The sequence below is a fragment of the Asparagus officinalis genome, chromosome 9 (assembly GCF_001876935.1).
Source record: "Asparagus officinalis chromosome 9, Aspof.V1, whole genome shotgun sequence".
In the NCBI taxonomy this organism is placed as follows: Eukaryota; Viridiplantae; Streptophyta; class Magnoliopsida; order Asparagales; family Asparagaceae; genus Asparagus; species Asparagus officinalis.
The window spans coordinates 54,031,144-54,051,208 of NC_033802.1; positions in this window are offsets into that span (position 1 = coordinate 54,031,144).

Here is a 20,065-nt window from a genome sequence, read left to right on the forward strand (position 1 = left end):
AGGATGATCCTAAGGATACTAGAACTAGAGCTCTGATACCAACTGTGACGCCCCTAGGTTCACACAAGGCTGCAGTCCAAGGTGAAACCAAGAATGTCAAACCTGCCATGCACCACACCGTGTAATAACATATTTCACCATCACAATTTACTATCTCTCTAGTAGAATCAATAAAAGGTGTAGGTACAAAAGCAAGTAAAGATAATACAGAAATCAACATATGAAATAATAGAGATCGATTTAATATTCCATTATCTAGCATACTGAAGTACAAGTCAATGTCTGAAATCAATAAACTGAAGTACTCAACAAGTCTCAAATACAAAATATGTGACAAGAGGAAATAAGGCACACAGCCTTTACAACTTTTAGAATAAATTTCTCAAATGTCTAAACAAAAGTCTACAGTGGAGCTCAAAAGAAAATATAACTAAAGAGATAGCAGAAGCTAAAATGCATCGCCATCAACCTGCGACTCTCCGGGCTCCTTGCTCGTTACCTGAAATGGGGAGGGATAACGAGCGTCAAAGCGCTACCGAGCAACATCACAACCAACCCCAAGGGAAAGGGCTTGTTGTATACAGAAAATACTATATAAAATCACTGATCCTATTTAGGTAATTACAACGTGAGCATAAGTACGTCGAGTGAAATAATCCAAACAAGAAAACCCTCATGTATATACCATGTAGCTCAAATTGTAATTTACCTATGTATAAGAGGATTTTAGTATTTAGGAAATTACAATACGAGCATAGGTACGTCGAGCGAAATAATCTAAACAAGGAAACCCTCATGTATATACCTTGTATCTCAGATTGTAAATCCCTAAATACCAAACCCAAATTCTAATACAAGAACATTAATAAAAAAAGGCAAACTCATCTCAAACTTAATTACGGTGTCGTGTCACAACTCATATAAGTGTCATGTCCAGTCTATACAAGTGTACGTGTCAACTCAAGGACTAAACTGATGTCCAACACATGGACAAAAAGGTAAATGTCCAACACGAGGACTGAAATGGATTATAGTCCAACACGAGGACTTCAATGGATTATAGTCCAATATGAGGACTGAACAAACTGTGCAAGTATCGATGAGATAGGTGGAAAGATATACCAATACGAAATTCACACGTGTCTTGGTGTGTAAACTTTAACTCGTGTCCGCATGTCATCTCATATGTAAAGATACAAATTAAATAATAATGTCTAATACTCATTATTCGAGGTGACTCCTCTTTCATATTAAAGCACGCAACAACATAAATAGTTTCAGTTAAACTGAAACAACCCAAACAGATCCAAAATCGAGGAAAAACTAGAAAATTCCTCATCCGTCGACTCATGAGTCGACTAGGGTTGGTCGACTCATTTGTCGACCAGACAAAACACAAAACTAAAAATTTTCCCGTTAGTCGACTCATTGGTCGACTCACCAGTCGACTCATTGGTCGACTCATCAGTCGACTCATAAGTCGACTCATGAGTCGACTCATTGATCGACTGAGCAGAAAATTCCCAGTTTTTCTGCATACGATAATTATCTACAAAAATGTTAAACTAAAGTTCTTTTTCATCATGTCAAGCAGCATATTTCAGATTCTAACACATGTGTATCAACAGAAACGAGAGATTTGCATGTAATATCTTACATTAAAACCCTAAACATATTTATACATGTTTAAAAACGTTTTGAAAACATTAAATCACATGAAACCCATGTTTAAGACTAATTCCAGATCAGGATCTATATTACAAAAACGTTGGTGAGCTTTTTACTAACTGAAAAATATAGATCTTGCAGCTTAGAATGTAAAGCATCTATTTTTATGCACAATAATACGTTTTAGGCTCAAAATCCGAAATAAAAACTCAAAGAAACTATACAAACAGTGGGTGAGGGCTGGACGAGATGTTACTCGCCTTTGATATGCTAGAACAACCCCTGAATCCTAGAGAGAAAGATCCTCTTCGCTACACACTGCTAGAAAATGGGGTTTTGCCAACGGACTAATAGCGACGGAAATTTCCGTCGCTTTAATTTTACCAACGGATTTTTAGCGACGAAAATTTTCCGTCGCTAAAAAGCTTTTTAGCGACGGAAATTCCGTCGCTAAAAACCATTTTAGCGACGGAATTTCGGTCGCTAAAGAAAATTGTTGGGAAAAAAATTTGGGCGCGGGCGTGCCCAAAAAATTTGGGCAGCCCGCGCCCGAGAGAGGGATTTATCCCAAATCCCTCTCTCATTTCTCATTTCCCCTCTCTCTCTTCATTCCCCCCTCTCCCCCTTCTCGTTCTCTTTGCCGGCGCCGGACCCGCGCCGCCGCCCTATCGACGAGCCGCCGTCGCCGTCGCTGATCGCAGAGACGAAGAAGAATCCCACGACGCTGCCATCGAGGACGAGGACACCGGAGCCCAGATCGCCCCCATCATCAAGCTCGAGGAGGTTGCCATCACCACCGGTGAAGAGGACGAGGAGGCCATCCTCGACCTGTAAATTTCTCAGATCTAAAGCTTATAGCTCTCCTTTGGATCTCAATTTAATCTGATTATATTGATTTTTTTTATTTTTTAAGGAAAGCGAAGTTGTATCGGTTCGATAAAGAGGGGAAGCAATGGATGGAGCGAGGGAGCGGGAGCGGGAGCGTGAAGCTGTTGAAGCACAAGGAGAGCGGCAAAGTCCGGTTGGTTATGAGGCAGGCCAAGACCCTCAAGATTTGCGCGAACCACTATGGTGAGATTTTTTCTTAGGCTTTTGATTTTATCAGGGTTTTAGTGCTGGAATCGGTTTGATCGGGCTACTGACTTGCTCGCCTATAGATTGAAGAGAACTTGAGATGGTGCTTTGCCCTTAATAGGTAGTTCGATCAATTAGTTTATTCTTTTATATTTGCGTTTATAAAAATTCTTACTAATCAGACAGTTGTTGCATAAGTAGCCAGCTCCTGAGTGGTGCAAAACATTACAGTTATTTCAAAAGCATTTTCTTTTTGGTGTACCAACTGGCTAGTGAATATGAATTAAAAAAATGCTTAACAAAGTACAAATATATTTAAAGGTTCACCCCCCTATTTATGATCAATGAGCTGACATGCGCAGCTTCTGTGAGTAACTACAGTATTTTACACACTGGAGCTGGTCAGTACCAGGACATTGCATTGCTGGACACAAAGCCCTTTGGAAAGGTACTATACAGCACTGGACAGAAGAAATAAATCATGTTATAATATAGATCATTTTATACTTACTTATCTCTTCCTCTACTTTTTGTTTATTCTAATTAACTGCAGGCTTTAGTTATAGATGGAAAGCTTCAGAGTGCAGAGATTGATGAATTCATATATCATGAGTCCCTAGTTCATCCAGCATTGCTCCGCCACCAAGAGTATAATTCTTTAAGTCATTTAAGATTTATTTTGGTTTTCAGAAAATAGATAAATTAATTAATACAATGCATTTTCCTCTTTATAATTTTAATGTTTGTTTCGTTCCTAAGACTATTTTCATAATGGGAGGAGGAGAGGGGTCTACTGCAAGGGAAATTCTTAGGCACAACATTGTAGAAAAAGTTGTCATGTGTGATATTGATGAGGTTGTAGGCATATAAAATTGCTTATAGGTCCCTTAGCATAGCTCGGCACAAACCGACGAACCAACGAGGCGACGAGGTTGACGAACCGCACACAAGCAACGGAATACATCCATTCGAGCGTGGAATCAAGCCAACAGTTCGGGGAATCAACGAGTCATTCAAACAAGAGCGGACTCGGACGAATCACGATCGAATCAAGATCGGTTTCGGACCCGAACTCAGAAGTGGATTTACTACCAAATCAGGATTCGGATCGACTGCTAAATCAGGTCAACAAATCGAGTCCAGACAAATAAACCACACAACCGAATCACGGACAAAAACGGATACAACGGACAAAACCACAAAACCCAAACACCCTGAGGGGCTCGGCCGAAACCGAGCCACTTCAGGGTGGCTCGGCACAAGTGCCGCGGCCACCCAGAGGTGGCCGACACTGTTCCGTGCGCGGGCACAGTAAAGGGTGCCTATAAATAGGCCACTTGGTTCATTTGTTCAGAGGTTGGAAATTTTGGAGGCGAAGCTCTGCCGGATTCAAGACTCGAAACTTAAAAAAGATTGGAGCTTTGGGACTTCGGGGACTCACTCTTCCAGATCTGGTGCTCAGCGATCGTCAACGCCAAAAAAGGCAGGTGTTCGAGAGGACCGGATCTCAGATCTACGCAGACGTACTCCGGATCTAAGCTTGGTCTTAGATCCCGAGACTTGGACGATTGTTTCCTTGGTGAATCAATCCTCCCCGGCTATTATTTCCTTTGTGGAATAATACCCGTTGTACTGCTTAGATCTGATCGGATCTAGATCTCGCGGTGGTCCACGGATAAACCCCGGCGCAGGCAAAGAACCCACATCAAGCGAGCGACCGCAAAACAGGAGCTCGCGATTTGTTCAACACAAAAGGAGAAAGTTGTAATCTTTGTTTATTTTTCTTTGATTTTCATTTTAACTGGATCTTATAAAAAGACCGGATCTTTTGTAACCACAAAAAGTTGTTATTTTGAGATCACAATGACATCAATGAAGAAAACTATTTTCCCCGCGAACAATCTGGCGACCACAGTGGGAGCCACCGATCTCGCTGCCGAGATCGCGAGGAGGAGGTCGAGTATGAGTTCGACCAAGCCAAGTTCGAGGAGTACGTGTCCTCGTCCGGATCTACCTCCCTCCGCAAGTCCAAGAAATCCCAGAAGTTCTCCTCCAGGAGAAAGGTTCGTTGGTATGAAGAAGTCGAAGCCACCAACGAAGATCTCGCCCCGTTTGATGCCAAAGTCGCATCGGGTGAGATTCCTCCAGTTTCCAACCAGGTCAGTTCTGCTCTGGCCAAATCTTTTGCCACAGAGGGCGTGGTGACTCTCTCGAAGAGAGCCCGCCAAAGGCAACGTCAACGCCTTGCGAAACGATTCGCAAAGGCCATGGAGTCAGTTGACGGGATCCGCTACAACGTGGATCTGAAGAACAAAGGAGGCAAGCAGCCTCAACAACAGATGAACGGCACCTCTTCCAAGCCGCCAACAATGGAATGGATCCGTGTCAAACGGAATCGTTCGACGCTGGAAGAACGCATCCGCAAACGCCGCGCACTATCAGCGCAGGCACGGGCTCAAGCTGAAGAAGCCCGTAGAAAGCTGCAGAAAGAGGTAGCTAAGAAGCCGCCACCAACTCGCAAAGTTTGGAGGCCAAAGTCTGAAGCGGCAATTCAGGCTAAGGAGCAACCTTTGCAGCCTCCAACCAAAGTTCAACCTCCGGCGAACCAAGCTAAGCCGCCGAGAATTCCCATAGCTACTGGGAGATCCCGCAGGACCATCCCAGAAAAGGAAGTCAGTCTTGGAGCGCCTCGGTCCACTTCCTGAGGAGCGAAGCAAAACTCCAATCCAAGAACGTTTGGGCCCACTAAGAAATCCCCAAACGACGCAACATGCTGGGGGTCGCCGCAACCCTCAACATGACAAAGAAATCATGGCACCCAAGCGCACTATGCTGCGCATTGAAGTTCAGGAGCCTGCTGAGAATTCACGCCCAAAAAGGCAGGTCTCAAGGCGCGTGACTCTTGAAAGTCCAAAGAAGGCAGCTCTCCCTCAGAAGGAAACGTTGTCGTCTGATGATGATTACGTTATACCTGAGAAATCGTGCCAACACACGATAGGTTGCTCTGACTTTCAAACAGACGAGCTGTACTATCGTGCTGGGGGTACGAGCAAAGCCAGAAAGAGAAGTCCTCGAAGGCTAGAAACTCAGTGCCCTTGTTCAAAGCTCATTCGGGCGGTACTGTCTCAATGCAACTGCATCAAGGTAGTCCAGTACCAAAATGCCAAAACCAAGGCGTAGGCGTTTTCGACAAAGAAGGACGGTGGTTGAAGATGAAGAATTCCCGAGGGTCACCGCTAATATGACAAGCAAAGAGACCTCATCACGGGATAATCTCGAGTCGATTCTGAAAGCATCCCGGCGTCTAACCCGTCTGCAGTCTGGAGCAATCGCACGAGGAACTTATGGTAGGGTTCGGACAAGAGTACCTTCAGAAGGTGAAGAGTCGGATACCTGCTCCGCAGTCGCATCAGATAATACAGTGTCCAGTGAGGGGGAACCCCGCGGAACAAGTGGCTGTTGGCCTTCTTGTTTTGATGATGATTTACAAACAATTTACTACTAATGTTGTTTGTCTAGTATTTGTGTTTTCCTATGTATTATAGACAAACAACGTAGTTGGAGGATGGATGGAATAGAGCTTCAACGATCATATCCAAAGGAGGTTGGCGGAATGTCGGATTGAAGCCTATACAAAAGTGGCTGTTGGCCTTCTTGTTTTGATGATGATTTACAAACAATTTACTACTAATGTTGTTTGTCTAGTATTTGTGTTTTCCTATGTATTATAGACAAACAACGTAGTTGGAGGATGGATGGAATAGAGCTTCAACGATCATATCCAAAGGAGGTTGGCGGAATGTCGGTGAAGCCTTGCATATTCAAAGTTGTATACGAGTATAAACTGCTTCTTAATACTCCGAAAAGTATACGAGTATAAACTGCTTCTTAATACTCTGAAAAGTATACGAGTATAAACTGCTTCTTAATACTCTGAAAAGTATACGAGTATAAACTGCTTCTTAATACTCTGAAAAGTATACGAGTATAAACTGCTTCTTAATACTCCGAAAAGTATACGAGTATAAACTGCTTCTTAATACTCCGAAAAGTATACGAGTATAAACTGCTTCTTAATACTCCGAAAAGTATACGAGTATAAACTGCTTCTTAATACTCCGAAAAGTATACGAGTATAAACTGCTTCTTAATACTCCGAAAAGTATACGAGTATAAACTGCTTCTTAATACTCCGAAAAGTATACGAGTATAAACTGCTTCTTAATACTCCGAAAAGTATACGAGTATAAACTGCTTCTTAATACTCCGAAAAGTATACGAGTATAAACTGCTTCTTAATACTCTGAAAAGTATACGAGTATAAACTGCTTCTTAATACTCTGAAAAGTATACGAGTATAAACTGCTTCTTAATACTCTGAAAAGTATACGAGTATAAACTGCTTCTTAATACTCCGAAAAGTATACGAGTATAAACTGCTTCTTAATACTCCGAAAAGTATACGAGTATAAACTGCTTCTTAATACTCCGAAAAGTATACGAGTATAAACTGCTTCTTAATACTCCGAAAAGTATACGAGTATAAACTGCTTCTTAATACTCCGAAAAGTATACGAGTATAAACTGCTTCTTAATACTCCGAAAAGTATACGAGTATAAACTGCTTCTTAATACTCCGAAAAGTATACGAGTATAAACTGCTTCTTAATACTCCGAAAAGTATACGAGTATAAACTGCTTCTTAATACTCTGAAAAGTATACGAGTATAAACTGCTTCTTAATACTCTGAAAAGTATACGAGTATAAACTGCTTCTTAATACTCTGAAAAGTATACGAGTATAAACTGCTTCTTAATACTCCGAAAAGTATACGAGTATAAACTGCTTCTTAATACTCCGAAAAGTATACGAGTATAAACTGCTTCTTAATACTCCGAAAAGTATACGAGTATAAACTGCTTCTTAATACTCCGAAAAGTATACGAGTATAAACTGCTTCTTAATACTCCGAAAAGTATACGAGTATAAACTGCTTCTTAATACTCCGAAAAGTATACGAGTATAAACTGCTTCTTAATACTCCGAAAAGTATACGAGTATAAACTGCTTCTTAATACTCCGAAAAGTATACGAGTATAAACTGCTTCTTAATACTCTGAAAAGTATACGAGTATAAACTGCTTCTTAATACTCTGAAAAGTATACGAGTATAAACTGCTTCTTAATACTCTGAAAAGTATACGAGTATAAACTGCTTCTTAATACTCCGAAAAGTATACGAGTATAAACTGCTTCTTAATACTCCGAAAAGTATACGAGTATAAACTGCTTCTTAATACTCCGAAAAGTATACGAGTATAAACTGCTTCTTAATACTCCGAAAAGTATACGAGTATAAACTGCTTCTTAATACTCCGAAAAGTATACGAGTATAAACTGCTTCTTAATACTCCGAAAAGTATACGAGTATAAACTGCTTCTTAATACTCCGAAAAGTATACGAGTATAAACTGCTTCTTAATACTCCGAAAAGTATACGAGTATAAACTGCTTCTTAATACTCTGAAAAGTATACGAGTATAAACTGCTTCTTAATACTCTGAAAAGTATACGAGTATAAACTGCTTCTTAATACTCTGAAAAGTATACGAGTATAAACTGCTTCTTAATACTCCGAAAAGTATACGAGTATAAACTGCTTCTTAATACTCCGAAAAGTATACGAGTATAAACTGCTTCTTAATACTCCGAAAAGTATACGAGTATAAACTGCTTCTTAATACTCCGAAAAGTATACGAGTATAAACTGCTTCTTAATACTCCGAAAAGTATACGAGTATAAACTGCTTCTTAATACTCCGAAAAGTATACGAGTATAAACTGCTTCTTAATACTCCGAAAAGTATACGAGTATAAACTGCTTCTTAATACTCCGAAAAGTATACGAGTATAAACTGCTTCTTAATACTCTGAAAAGTATACGAGTATAAACTGCTTCTTAATACTCTGAAAAGTATACGAGTATAAACTGCTTCTTAATACTCTGAAAAGTATACGAGTATAAACTGCTTCTTAATACTCCGAAAAGTATACGAGTATAAACTGCTTCTTAATACTCCGAAAAGTATACGAGTATAAACTGCTTCTTAATACTCCGAAAAGTATACGAGTATAAACTGCTTCTTAATACTCCGAAAAGTATACGAGTATAAACTGCTTCTTAATACTCCGAAAAGTATACGAGTATAAACTGCTTCTTAATACTCCGAAAAGTATACGAGTATAAACTGCTTCTTAATACTCCGAAAAGTATACGAGTATAAACTGCTTCTTAATACTCCGAAAAGTATACGAGTATAAACTGCTTCTTAATACTCTGAAAAGTATACGAGTATAAACTGCTTCTTAATACTCTGAAAAGTATACGAGTATAAACTGCTTCTTAATACTCTGAAAAGTATACGAGTATAAACTGCTTCTTAATACTCCGAAAAGTATACGAGTATAAACTGCTTCTTAATACTCCGAAAAGTATACGAGTATAAACTGCTTCTTAATACTCCGAAAAGTATACGAGTATAAACTGCTTCTTAATACTCCGAAAAGTATACGAGTATAAACTGCTTCTTAATACTCCGAAAAGTATACGAGTATAAACTGCTTCTTAATACTCCGAAAAGTATACGAGTATAAACTGCTTCTTAATACTCCGAAAAGTATACGAGTATAAACTGCTTCTTAATACTCCGAAAAGTATACGAGTATAAACTGCTTCTTAATACTCTGAAAAGTATACGAGTATAAACTGCTTCTTAATACTCTGAAAAGTATACGAGTATAAACTGCTTCTTAATACTCTGAAAAGTATACGAGTATAAACTGCTTCTTAATACTCCGAAAAGTATACGAGTATAAACTGCTTCTTAATACTCCGAAAAGTATACGAGTATAAACTGCTTCTTAATACTCCGAAAAGTATACGAGTATAAACTGCTTCTTAATACTCCGAAAAGTATACGAGTATAAACTGCTTCTTAATACTCCGAAAAGTATACGAGTATAAACTGCTTCTTAATACTCCGAAAAGTATACGAGTATAAACTGCTTCTTAATACTCCGAAAAGTATACGAGTATAAACTGCTTCTTAATACTCCGAAAAGTATACGAGTATAAACTGCTTCTTAATACTCTGAAAAGTATACGAGTATAAACTGCTTCTTAATACTCTGAAAAGTATACGAGTATAAACTGCTTCTTAATACTCTGAAAAGTATACGAGTATAAACTGCTTCTTAATACTCCGAAAAGTATACGAGTATAAACTGCTTCTTAATACTCCGAAAAGTATACGAGTATAAACTGCTTCTTAATACTCCGAAAAGTATACGAGTATAAACTGCTTCTTAATACTCCGAAAAGTATACGAGTATAAACTGCTTCTTAATACTCCGAAAAGTATACGAGTATAAACTGCTTCTTAATACTCCGAAAAGTATACGAGTATAAACTGCTTCTTAATACTCCGAAAAGTATACGAGTATAAACTGCTTCTTAATACTCCGAAAAGTATACGAGTATAAACTGCTTCTTAATACTCTGAAAAGTATACGAGTATAAACTGCTTCTTAATACTCTGAAAAGTATACGAGTATAAACTGCTTCTTAATACTCTGAAAAGTATACGAGTATAAACTGCTTCTTAATACTCCGAAAAGTATACGAGTATAAACTGCTTCTTAATACTCCGAAAAGTATACGAGTATAAACTGCTTCTTAATACTCCGAAAAGTATACGAGTATAAACTGCTTCTTAATACTCCGAAAAGTATACGAGTATAAACTGCTTCTTAATACTCCGAAAAGTATACGAGTATAAACTGCTTCTTAATACTCCGAAAAGTATACGAGTATAAACTGCTTCTTAATACTCCGAAAAGTATACGAGTATAAACTGCTTCTTAATACTCCGAAAAGTATACGAGTATAAACTGCTTCTTAATACTCTGAAAAGTATACGAGTATAAACTGCTTCTTAATACTCTGAAAAGTATACGAGTATAAACTGCTTCTTAATACTCTGAAAAGTATACGAGTATAAACTGCTTCTTAATACTCCGAAAAGTATACGAGTATAAACTGCTTCTTAATACTCCGAAAAGTATACGAGTATAAACTGCTTCTTAATACTCCGAAAAGTATACGAGTATAAACTGCTTCTTAATACTCCGAAAAGTATACGAGTATAAACTGCTTCTTAATACTCCGAAAAGTATACGAGTATAAACTGCTTCTTAATACTCCGAAAAGTATACGAGTATAAACTGCTTCTTAATACTCCGAAAAGTATACGAGTATAAACTGCTTCTTAATACTCCGAAAAGTATACGAGTATAAACTGCTTCTTAATACTCTGAAAAGTATACGAGTATAAACTGCTTCTTAATACTCTGAAAAGTATACGAGTATAAACTGCTTCTTAATACTCTGAAAAGTATACGAGTATAAACTGCTTCTTAATACTCCGAAAAGTATACGAGTATAAACTGCTTCTTAATACTCCGAAAAGTATACGAGTATAAACTGCTTCTTAATACTCCGAAAAGTATACGAGTATAAACTGCTTCTTAATACTCCGAAAAGTATACGAGTATAAACTGCTTCTTAATACTCCGAAAAGTATACGAGTATAAACTGCTTCTTAATACTCCGAAAAGTATACGAGTATAAACTGCTTCTTAATACTCCGAAAAGTATACGAGTATAAACTGCTTCTTAATACTCCGAAAAGTATACGAGTATAAACTGCTTCTTAATACTCTGAAAAGTATACGAGTATAAACTGCTTCTTAATACTCTGAAAAGTATACGAGTATAAACTGCTTCTTAATACTCTGAAAAGTATACGAGTATAAACTGCTTCTTAATACTCCGAAAAGTATACGAGTATAAACTGCTTCTTAATACTCCGAAAAGTATACGAGTATAAACTGCTTCTTAATACTCCGAAAAGTATACGAGTATAAACTGCTTCTTAATACTCCGAAAAGTATACGAGTATAAACTGCTTCTTAATACTCCGAAAAGTATACGAGTATAAACTGCTTCTTAATACTCCGAAAAGTATACGAGTATAAACTGCTTCTTAATACTCCGAAAAGTATACGAGTATAAACTGCTTCTTAATACTCCGAAAAGTATACGAGTATAAACTGCTTCTTAATACTCTGAAAAGTATACGAGTATAAACTGCTTCTTAATACTCTGAAAAGTATACGAGTATAAACTGCTTCTTAATACTCTGAAAAGTATACGAGTATAAACTGCTTCTTAATACTCCGAAAAGTATACGAGTATAAACTGCTTCTTAATACTCCGAAAAGTATACGAGTATAAACTGCTTCTTAATACTCCGAAAAGTATACGAGTATAAACTGCTTCTTAATACTCCGAAAAGTATACGAGTATAAACTGCTTCTTAATACTCCGAAAAGTATACGAGTATAAACTGCTTCTTAATACTCCGAAAAGTATACGAGTATAAACTGCTTCTTAATACTCCGAAAAGTATACGAGTATAAACTGCTTCTTAATACTCCGAAAAGTATACGAGTATAAACTGCTTCTTAATACTCCGAAAAGTATACGAGTATAAACTGCTTCTTAATACTCCGAAAAGTATACGAGTATAAACTGCTTCTTAATACTCCAATAAAGTATATGAGTATAAACTGTTCCCTAAATTTTGTTGAGAAGTTCCTGGAGAATGTTTTTATAAACATTCTTAAGGATAACTCAACAACACGACGCCGGACAACGCATTGCAGACAAAGATTCAACGCCAATAATCGATGGTCAGCTAAAGATTAGAAAGTCAGGAACCGACTTCAAGTTTAAAATTCCGACAACGGTCAGACAATAAATGCAGCACCGGAACTCTTACAGCCATTCGACAAAGCACCGAATAGCCTGGAAGATTGAAGGAATCAAGAACGGAAGTCATTCCAAAGTCCCATTACGCCGACTGAAGGTTGGGACAATCATATCCAAAGTATTCCAGACTCTTCTATAAAAGAACGAGGCTGAAATACTTTGGAGGGGGTATCTGTAGGCATATAAAATTGCTTATAGGTCCCTTAGCACAGCTCGGCACAAACCGACGAACCAAACGAGGCGACGAGATCGACGAATCGCACGCAAGCCACGGAATACATCCATTCGCGCTTGGGATCAAGCCGAGTGTTGAAGAGTCAACGAGTCATCCAACCAAGAGCGGACTCGGACGAATCACGATCGAATCAAGATCGGTTTCGGACTCGAACTCAGAAGTGGATTTACTGCCAAATCAGATCAACAAATCAGAGTCTAATTCAACCGAATCACGGACAGAACCGAGAGACGGACACAACGGAAAAACGACGGAAAACAACCGCCTAAGGGGGCTCGGCCAAAGCCGAGCCACCCATGGGTGGCTCGGCCAAGAGCCGACGGCCACCCAGAGGTGGCCGACACTGTTCCGTGCGCGGGCACAGTAAAGGGTGCCTATAAATAGGCCACTTGGTTCATTTGTTCAGAGGTTGGAAATTTTGGAGGCGAAGCTCTGCCGGATTCAAGACTCGAAACTTAAAAAAGATTGGAGCTTTGGGACTTCGGGGACTCACTCTTCCAGATCTGGTGCTCAGCGATCGTCAACGCCAAAAAAGGCAGGTGTTCGAGAGGACCGGATCTCAGATCTACGCAGACGTACTCCGGATCTAAGCTTGGTCTTAGATCCCGAGACTTGGACGATTGTTTCCTTGGTGAATCAATCCTCCCCGGCTATTATTTCCTTCGTGGAATAATACCCGTTGTACTGCTTAGATCTGATCGGATCTAGATCTCGCGGTGGTCCACGGATAAACCCCAGCACAGGCAAAGAACCCACATCAAGCGAGCGACCGCAAAACAGGAGCTCGCGATTTGTTTGACACAAAAGGAGAAAGTTGTAATCTTTGTTTATTTTTCTTTGATTTTCATTGTAACCGGATCTTATAAAAAGATCGGATCTTTTGTAACCACAAAAAGTTGTTATTTTGAGATCACAATGACATCAATGAAGAAAACTATTTTCCCCGTGAACAATGTTGAAGGAAGAAAATAATCTCAAACTAATAGTTGATGGGTTTTGATAACTAGTTTGTTTCCATATTAATTGTGTGTACGCGTGCGTGCGTGCGTGTACGCGTGCGTGCGTGCGTGCGTGTACGCGTGCGTGCGTGCATGCACGCGTGTACGCGTGCGTGCGTGCACTCGTGCGTGCGTGTACGCGTGCATGCGCGTATGGTGAGAAAATTGAGGGTGGGGCTAGGATGTGTGTATGCGTTGTTGCAAAAAGTTATGCGTGCGTGCGTATAATACATAAGAATATGCCATGATACTCTTCTAGTTTTAGAATAATATACAGTTAGAATTTATGGAGAGAACTATGTTTGAAAAGATGCAATGATTAAATTGTGTAATGAAACCTGCTGCTGTTTGAGGCTGGAGTTTTTTTAATCAAACTGGGAGGAGGACCATTTATATTGTGTAATGAGACCTTCTAGTTTTTGAAAAGATGCAATGATTAAATTGTGTAATGAAACCTTCTAGTTTTTGAATTTTAAATTATATTGCTCTAGAGGTTCATGCTTGGATATAACTCTATGTTTGTTTTTGAAGGAAGAAAATAATCTAAAACTAATAGTTGATGGGCTTTGATAAGTAGTTTGTTTCCCTATCAGTTTAGATCTTTGAACTACAACATATTATGCTTATACATTGTAGATGACAACCATGTATTTGGTGATTTAAGGGAAAGTTGATATAACAATCTGTGTATTGTTTTTATCTTTCAAATTAATTATGTGTTGGTTCATGCTTGGATATTACTTTATGTTTGTCTATGTTGGAGGAAGAAAATAATCTCAAACTAATAGTTGATGGGTTTTGATAACTAGTTTGTTTCCATATTAATTGTGTGGAGTGTGGTGCATGCGTGCACGCATGTACGCATGCGTGCGTATATGCGTGTGTGTGTACGCGTGCATGCGCGTATGGTGAAAAAATTGCGGGTAGGGTTAGGGTGTGTGTGTTTGCGTTGTTGCAAAAATTATGTGTGCGTGCGTATAATACATAAGAATATGCCATGATACTCTCTGCGAAACATGTAATACATAAGAATATGCCATGATACTCTCTCCGAAACAGGTAATACATAAGAATATGCCATGATACTCTATCTTAATTCTATACTTGCATGTCATGCCATGTTGTTAACGTTTGATTTATATTTGCAGGCCAAGACTTATATTTGCAAGTGGAGCTGGTGATGAGGATGACGATCAGGAGGACTGATTTGTTTTTTTACCTTTGAAAACAATGAATAAGTGTATGTTGTATAAACAATATTTATCATGGTGTGTGCTGTATAAACAATATTTATTATGTTGGGATATTTTTATTAAAATATTTGTGTTATATATACGTGAGAATGAATATTATACTGCTGATTGAACAGGGTTTTAAATTTATTATATTATTGTACAGGTTTTTTCAATTTTTTAAAATAAATTTTTTAAATTGTTATAGCGACGGATTTTCCGTTGCAAAAATTGTGTGTGCGTGCGTATAATACATAAGAATATGCCATGATACTCTCTGCGAAACATGTAATACATAAGAAATTGCCATGATACTCTCTCCGAAACATGTAATACATAAGAATATGCCATGATACTCTATCTTAATTCTATACTTGCATGTCATGCCATGTTGTTAACGTTTGATTTATATTTGCAGGCCAAGACTTATATTTGCAAGTGGAGCTGGTGATGAGGATGATGATCATGAGGACTGATTTGTTTTTTTACCTTTGAAAACAATGAATAAGTGTATGTTGTATAAACAATATTTATCATGGTGTGTGCTGTATAAACAATATTTATTATGTTAGGATATTTTTATTAAAATATTTGTGTTATATATACGTGAGAATGAATATTATACTGCTGATTGAACAGGGTTTTAAATTTATTATATTATTGTACAGGTTTTTTCAATTTTTTAAAATAAATTTTTTAAATTGTTATAGCGATGGATTTTCCGTCGCTAATGTCATTTTAGCGACGGAAAAGCCGTCGCTAATGTGATTTTTAGCGACGGAAAATCCGTCGCTAATGTTTTTTTCTTTTTTTAAAAAAAATAGAGCGACGGATTAGCCGTCGCTAATGTTCCGTCGCTGACATTTAACGACGGAAAATCCGTCGCCAAAGATCATTTTAGCTACCCTCACTGTACTGACGGTATTTTGGCGACGGAATTTTAATTTTTCCGTCGCTAAAGGTTTTAGCGACGGATTTTCGAGTTTTAGCGACGGATTTTTCCGTCGCTAAAAGTCCTGTTTGTAGTAGTGACACCTCGCCAAAACTCGCTAAAATCCTCCGAAAATTCCCCAAAAATCACCAAAAACGAGCTAGGGTTTGAGAGGAGAGAGGGGGCTAGGGTTTCTCTGATAACTGATGGGTTTTCGGGTTGGTTTCGGGTAGGAGAGATTTTATATAAGCGGTCAAACCCGAAACAAAACCAAACCAACCCGTAAATAAAAAGAAAAGCTGGAAATCAGCCCGTCAGTCGACTCATAGGTCGACTCATTGGTCGACTAATGAGTCGACTCATAAGTCGAGTGAGAAGACATTATTCCAAATTCATCCATGTTTTGTTATTCAGCTAAAACCAATGCACAAAACTCTATGAAACCACACTCATACATATCTAATAACTTGTTATCAAGTATATCCACAAAACTCTATGAAACCACACTCATACATATCTAATAACTTGTTATCAAGTATATCCATGACCTCAAGTCATTTACCACAAATAGAATTATTTATCACTAATAATTCACATATACTTCTAACAAAATATGAGGTTTTACAGATGATTTGATGGTTCAGTATCAAAGATGAAGATTATAATTCCACATTCCTTCTACGATAAGTTTCTATTTCAACCCCTCAAAGGTGAGGCTTTTCCCCAATTTTTGCTAGGGTTTTTCTAATTATCCTCACGTTTTTGATACCCAATTTTCTAGGAGATGTTCTTGATCTGATTGCTATTTATTTACAGATATTCCCTCATTTCTCTTGTTTTATTCTTCAATTGTAAGAGTGAAAATGATGTTCGGCATGAAAAATAGGGTAAGAGCATGCCACGCTGATTTGTTGATATCTATTCTTTGCATTGAGATCGAGTATTATGCTATTCATAAATAAACTCATATTCCTTTACTTTAATACAATTGAGTTATTAGGGATTATTGGTCATAAATAAACTGTAGCGCAAACAAAAAAAATGGGCCGTGCTTTGCACGGGGTGCACACTAGTGTGTATTAAAAGTAACTTCTACTTCATACAGTTAACATCTATTGGTTAGAATTAACAACAGATAAGTTTTCTATATAGTTAACATTTGCGTGTTAAAGTAACTTCTAAATATTTAACATCTAATTCTTAAATTTAGTATGACTAACGTATTTCTATTTAACATAATTGCTTATTCTGAAGCTTGCCTAATTTAAGGTATTCATCAATTTAAAAGCATTACATGTTTGCTACCATTTTTTATTGCCCGTAGTTTACAAACGTTTGCAAAGGATAACTACAATGCCGTCAATTATTCTAGCAGAATCTGCAAGAGCCTAAAGTTTCCATTAGCTTATTGTTTACAGTATATCATAAGAAGTTAAAAGATGATTAAAATACAGTCTGGTGTAGTTATACAACTTGTGACCATTTAAAAATAGAGAAAATAAATAAAGAAATAATACGTATAGGCGGTGAATGATGAGTAAGAGGCTTATGTGTCAACGTTACTTGGTAAGGTTCGATCTTCTATAACTTACGGATAGATGTCTATGGCTTTCGTTATTTGGTAAGGTTCTGTCTTCTATAACTTACGGATAGATCTCTATGGCTTTCACATGAATATTTTCAGATAGGAAAGGCATTTGGAGAGCTCTGTTGGGTACCGACTCAAACTATACGTTGGATGCAGGTTTGAAGGCTAGGCCAAGTCTTAATAGTTTTCTTAGAGACCAAGTTAACTTGTCAGGCAAGTCAGGGGTGTCTAAATAAACCGTTCTATTCTAGGGTTTTAGAGTAGAGAGAAGGAGAGAGACAATATTCTTATAATCAGGGTTTTAGAGAGTGTAACCGAGTTCAAGGGTATTGTGAGAGAGAAGGTTTGACAGTCTTTATCACTAGTATAAAACAGGCCAGCCCAAACGGTTGGAACCGTTTGGAAAAACACCCTCCCAAACGGTTACAACCGTTTAGGCAAAAAACAGAACCGTTTGGGCTAAAGCCGTTGGGGAAAAGTCTACCCCAACAGTCGCCCAAACGGTTACAACCGTTTGGGCAAAATCCCAAACGGTTATAACCGTTTGGACAATGTAATATTGTCCAAACGGTTACAACCGTTTGGACAGAAGTTAGCCTAAACGGTTGTAACCATTTGGGCTAATTTCCGTCCAAACGGTTACAACCGTTTGGGCAAAAATTAGCTCAAATGGTTACAACCGTTTGGGCTAATTTCTGTCCAAACGGTTATAACCGTTTGGACTGTGTATTTTAATATTTTTTTAAATTTTTGTTATTTTATTTATCTACATGTTTACGTTTAATATACACATCTCACACAATGTTATTCAATATCTCACAATGAAATAAAAAACATATACATGCACACATTATAGCACAACACCAAATTGACTAGATCACTTTCGCAAAATCGACTAGATCACATTATAACATGAACAACAATCATGGGTAAATGTATGCACATATGATAAATTAGCAGTAAAATACCAATCATTCCAAAAATTACACTTAAATATACAAAAATGAAAAAGGGTCCAATAACAAACATATAAAATTCCCATATGTGGAAGACGTCATGTTTGATGTTTGCTGGAGGTGTCCGATATGTCCCAAAGGATTAATTTACAGTAACTTAAGCTATATGGTTGCAATTGTTCGATATGAAACCTTTTCAGATTTCAACATGTTGGCCTGCAAATATAAAAATTGTAAAACCTCTTGAGCTGGCTGAGGCCTCTGCTCCCCATCACCAACGAATCCATCTTCAGATCGTGCACCGCTTCGCACAGCTTCTCCCTTGCATCTCCCCAGTACAGTTTCATTAGGAGAGGATGAACGAAGAACATGGCATTCGGCCTTGTCGCATACCCACGAGAAATGGGAATGCGATCCCCTAATCCGGGCGAAAGTTCCAGTCTGATTAACATTCACGCCGTTCGATGGAAGGGTTTCCGCCCACTCAGCATTTTGATTTATTTCAAATCGCACTGGGGCATTATTTGCCCGGCAATGAGCCTCTGATGGTGCAGGTCATTGTCGGCACTGCTTCGCGGCAGCCAGCCTCGATTGGTAACGGCCGGGCCGCCTCAAGCTACGGAAGCGTGAAGCAGCTGGGATGACATGGAGACCGAAGTCGCTGGGCCATTTTCTTCGACGACGACACCGAGATATGGCTATTCGGATCGTTGCTACGATGAGAGCAGAAAGACGGAGAGTTAGTTCGATACGCTTCTCAAAGGTTCCGGAACAAGGGATGAACTTGCCGGGACGCCGAATCACCGAGGAATTCATTCTCACAGACCTGCCACAACAACCCGCTCATGACGCGTTGGACCGTGCTGGAAGCAATGGGGAACAGCTACCGTCTGACACATTGGAAGGATCTGAAGGCCAGAGGGGAGGCCAGGCTGAGCGATTCGCATTAGAAGGAAGAAGCCGAGAGAAACGCAACCGACGGTTAATCCGCCTGGACTCAAATTCGGCCAGTCTCGTGGTTAAGGGCAAAGCACCTAGGGCAGCTGCTGGTGTGCTAATCAAAGCATTCACAACAGCAATCCCGAAGGCCAGCAAAAGACTTCGGGTCCGAGAGCTCCAAAGAGAGTATTCTTCAAGGACAGAAGACGTATCAGCCATCTTCGAATCCCTCCTTGAAGGTAACAAGATCAAGCTACCACTATCACAAATGCAGGAAGGAAGGCTGACAAAACTGACGGACCGCAAATTACTGTAGACATATCCCCCAATACCGACAGGAGGGGTCGTTCATTGCCCACCGAAGGATTGCTTTGCCTGACTCAAGAATATGCCATTCAGAAACGCTTGGTTGAAGCGCGGCGTCATAAGCGGCTGAGGTAAGGCCAATTGAGAATGTCAGGCAAAACTCCGACGGTATAAGAGTATAAACGCTTCACTAACACTATCAAAGAGTATACGAGTAATAAACCTGTATTCTCAAGTCCTCCGAC